This window comes from Quercus lobata, chromosome 2, assembly GCF_001633185.2.
Source record: "Quercus lobata isolate SW786 chromosome 2, ValleyOak3.0 Primary Assembly, whole genome shotgun sequence".
Taxonomy (NCBI): Eukaryota; Viridiplantae; Streptophyta; class Magnoliopsida; order Fagales; family Fagaceae; genus Quercus; species Quercus lobata.
The window spans coordinates 51,270,433-51,275,096 of NC_044905.1; the positions used below are offsets into that span (position 1 = coordinate 51,270,433).

The 4,664-nt window shown below is 35.7% G+C and overlaps 1 long non-coding RNA gene across 1 annotated transcript; it reads left to right on the forward strand.

The window, feature by feature from the left end:
• Positions 1-1,891: 1,891 nt before the first annotated feature.
• On the forward strand, positions 1,892-3,683 carry LOC115975792. Its single transcript, XR_004088194.1, has 3 exons — positions 1,892-2,516; positions 2,633-2,689; positions 2,813-3,683. It is a non-coding gene; the product is annotated as an uncharacterized LOC115975792 (long non-coding RNA).
• The last annotated feature ends 981 nt before the right edge of the window (positions 3,684-4,664 follow it).

Below are 4,664 nucleotides of genomic sequence, written 5' to 3' on the forward strand. Positions count from 1 at the left end.
GAGAAAATGTAGGAAAAAGTATGGAGTATTTGCTTTAATTGTTATTTCATAGTCTTTTATATTGAATTTATGAGTGAAGTTATTATTGCATTGTTATATACGTTCCTTTCTCCCTTACAGGCACATCGAAAGCATGCAAAATATCTGAACAAAAAAATTGAGTTTTATGATGAATTAGCGATTGTTGTGGGGAAGGACACAGCCACAGGTGGCTTTTCTAAGTCCTATGTGGATATCGAAAATGAGCCAGAGAATGGGGATAATGGGGATAGTGCGGAGTTTGTTACAGATAATGTGGAGGAAAGTGTGGTTGAAAAAGGGAAGAATGCAGTTGAATCATCCACCACTGGGTCGGGAATTTCCAAGTCCCGCAAAAGAGGGCGTGCAGCTTCTAATGCTGATGATAGTGTGCTGACTGATCTGTCTGATCAGCTGAAGGAAATAGCTGTCGCTCTGAAAGAAATCAATCGGGGCCCGGTAGATTACACAGCTTTGTACAATGAGGTAATGGCTATGATGGCGGATGGATATAGCGAAGATATGCTCGCTACTGCCTTCGACCATCTTTGTGAAAATGAGAAGACGGCACGCAGATTTTTAGCCAAGAATGCTAAGTTGAGGAAGGGTTATTTCTTCTCACAAATTTGATTTGCTTATTTCATGTTGACTATGATGGTAGATTTAGGAATTAATCTTTGTTGTAGTATTAGCATTGACCTATCAATGTATTATATATGTACTCTTTTGTATTATTGGGACGATATAATTGCCCAAATTATGTATTTGTACTGTTCAGATACCACAAATAGGTATCATTTTTGTACACCATTGAGGTGTAATGCCAATGGTGAACGATTGATGTGGCTGTTTTTATATAAATATTATGGGTATATTCAAATGATTATGTTTGATGTTGAACCAAATGACCATAATTTTTGTACTGTTACAGATATGTATAGGGAATGCAGGTTCTTGAATTTGAATGCTTATTTTTGATGTTGAAGTGGATGATTAGTTTTGTATTGTTATAGGTTTGTCTAGATAATTCAGGTGCTTGAATTTGTAACACATTTTATATTTTCCGTAAAATGATCCACAAACCAAACACCAGAATTGGTTTTCCGTAAAAAACGAATTTTATTTTTCGTAAAATGTTTGACCGAACCAAACATGGGAATTGATTTTCCGTAAAATATTTTCCGTAAAATGTTTGGACGAACCAAACACCGGAATTGATTTTCCGTAAAACTATTTCTGTAAAATATTTGGACGAATCAAACACCGGAACTGATTTTCCGTAAAACGATGTCTGAGACAACCAAACAACCTGAATACATTTTCCTTTTCCGGAAATTAGCATTTCCGGAAAATATGTATTTTTCGGAAAACGTTTTACAGCAACCAAACATAGCCTAAGTTGCAATTGCAAAACATGAAAGTCGTGTCGAATGTGTTAAAACAGTACCGCTGGAATGGTGTTAAATTCTCCTTAATTTACCCTCATATTTTTCTCAAAAATCCAATTTTACCCCTCCAATGACAAAATAAGCTAGTGATTCATTTCCCTTCCCAATCTCACAGTTGTACCTTTCTTCACAAAAATTTGGGAAACCTCATTGTGCTGTAGCTTCTCTGGATCTGTTTCCCTTTCTTCTTCCTCTTTTATTTTTCATTTTATTTTTTTATTTATTTTGTTTTTCTATTAGTGGTTGGTATTGCCCATGTGTATGGAAATTGGAAGAGATAAAAGGAGAAAATGAAAAAGCATGAAACCTAATTGGTTGGAGAAAATATGAGTGGGTGTGGTGTCACCTGTCAATTGGTGGAGTGGATTTTTCTTCGTAAGATTTGTGGATTTAATCTTAGAATGATGTTATGTCCACACATTTTCACAATAAATCCTAAAAGGATAGCATTATTTAATTTTATTAGATTTTATCAACTACTAAAGCTGATAAATCAAAAATGCACTATGAAATGTGATTATTATTTACACAGAGACCAGAGGTTTTACTGGCAAAGGCTAAAGCCATTTGAAGCTCATACTTATGGTTGCATTGCATCGATGTTGTGTATCTTTAATTTCCATGTTGCTTAGTGAGTAAGTGAGTTTTTTTTTTTTAAATGATTTTATTAGATTTTATACATTGAGAACCGGGTTCTTGGGTTCTTTAACAGTTTTGAATAATCAGTCACATTTTCAAGTGCTACTCAATCAAGCAGCTAATTATTCCATTCTTAGAAATTTGGGTTGTGTTTGCTACCCATTGCTAAGGCCTTGCAAGAATCACAAACTGATATTTCATTCCAAAAGGTGCATATTTTTGGGGTATAGTGCTAATCATAGAGGATATAGGTGTCTTGATCCAATTACCAATAGTCTATTTGAGGACATTTGGTGTTTGATGAACTTCAATTTCCTGATCGAAAAGAGAGTCCCAGCGTATTTCATCCTGCTACAACAGATTCTGAACAAGTGAGAGAAATTCCCTGCAACTCCAACTTTATTAATTAAGGTAACCTTTTTTCCTTCAACTACTATTTCACAATTTATTATTACCTTGCCTAATTCACATACAACAACAACTAAGAGTCTTGGACCAAATTCTCCTTTTAACACATGTTGTAACAGGCTCTACAGCTTCTCCACCTCACAATGATCAACCTATGGTTACTCGAAGTAAATCTGGTATTCATTGCCCAAATACTTGTCCAGTTTATAAAGTTTATTACTTCACTAAACATCCTTTGTGTGCACTACATACTCTTGCAATACCTACTAAACCCTCTTCTTAAAATTTATGCTGTCAAGTTCAAGGAATGGCAGAAAGCAATGCAGGATGAATTCTCAACCGTGCATGCTAATGATACTTGGAGTCTATGTCCACACCCAGCCAACAAGAATGTAATCCACAGCAAATGAGTTTATTAAGTGAAGCAATGTCTTGATGGTTCTATTGAGAGGTCCAAGGCCTAATTGGTGGCTAAGGGATTCCAACAGCAAGATAGTTTGGATTACCCAAAAAAAGAACGTTAGTCTTGTTATCAAAAAACAGCAACCGTCAGAGTGGTTCTTGCACTTGCAATTCATTTTAATTGGCCACTTAGACAATTAAATGTCTAAAATGATTTCCTCCATGGGACTTTGGATGAAGAGGTTTTTATGGAGCAACTTTTGTGATTTTTTTAGTCAACATTTCCAAATTATGTGTGCAAATTGAAGAAAGCGATCTATGGTCTCAAGCAAGCTCCACATGACTAGTTTAATCGACTCACATAATCTTTACTCAGTCTTGGTTTTACTGAATCTTATGTTGATTATTCTTTGTTCATTTATGTAAATCAAGTATCAAGATTTTCGTTTTAATTCATGTAGATGATATCATAGTGACGGGAACTAGTCTACAATTCATTCATTATCTGATACGTTGCATGATTTGTGATTTTACTATGAAGGATTTAGTTTCTTTGCATTCTTTTTTGGGAATCAAGGTTGATTGTGATGCATCCAATTTTTATCTTTCTCAAACCAAATATATAGTTGATTTTCTCCTTTGTTGCAAGATGGATGGAGCTACACCGATGACCTTTAGTTCTAAATTGTCACAAAGATCAGGTGATCCCCTCTCGGATCCAACTGAGTATAGAAGCATTGTTGGTGCACTTCAATACTGTACCTTAACTCAACGAAAAATCAACTTCGTTGTTAACAAGCTCTACTAGTTTATGCACTATCCACGTAGGGTTCATTAGTTAGCAGCAAAGCGAGTTTTGAGATGTCTCAAAGGCTCACTTGATCGTGGTCTCTACTTTGGAAAAGGTTCTTTGACACTAAATGCATTATGTGACTTAGATTGGGCAGGGGGGATGTTAATGAAAAAAGGTCTACTACTGGTTTTGTAGTTTTCCTTGGACCATGTTTAATCTCTTGGAGTGCAAAGAAGCAGGCGGTTGTGTCTCAATCGAGTATAGAATCCAAGTACTGATCCATGACTATGGTGGCACCGTGGCAGTTGAGTTATATTGGTTTAGAATGTTGCTCGAAGGCCTTGGTATCGCTCTTTCTCACCCTCCTACTCTTTGGTGTGATAACCTTGGTGCCTTGTCTCTTGCTAGTAATCCAGTGTTTCATGCACGCATCAAGCATCTTAACGTGGATTACCATTTCATTAGGGAAAGGTAACATGCAAAGATATTTTTTCTAAGTTTATCTCCGCCTCGTTTCAACTTGCAGACTTGTTTACCAAAGGGTTGACCACAACCCGATTTCACCCGCTTCATTCCAAGCTTATGATTCATGACCTCCCCATCAGCTTGCATGGGGATGTTAAGGATAAAAATATATATCCAATGTTGCTATCACATCATCATCCACAAGAGCAGATGAAGATGAGTTCGTTAGTGACTCAATATTTTGAAGAGTGCTGGAATAATCTTTATCTAGTGATACATTATACTCAGCTGTAATTATCTTTTGGTTGTTAACTTATGTTTATTAATTTCAATTGTGTTTATATCTATAAATACCAAACATGGATAGTGGTGGAATACAAGCTGCCACTTTTAATTCAGCAGTATTTTCTTACAAGAAGTTGTTCAATTTATTTTTTCCGATTCAACTTTGATTATATTCGTTACTTCAAGTTTTGATTTGATTACGATTT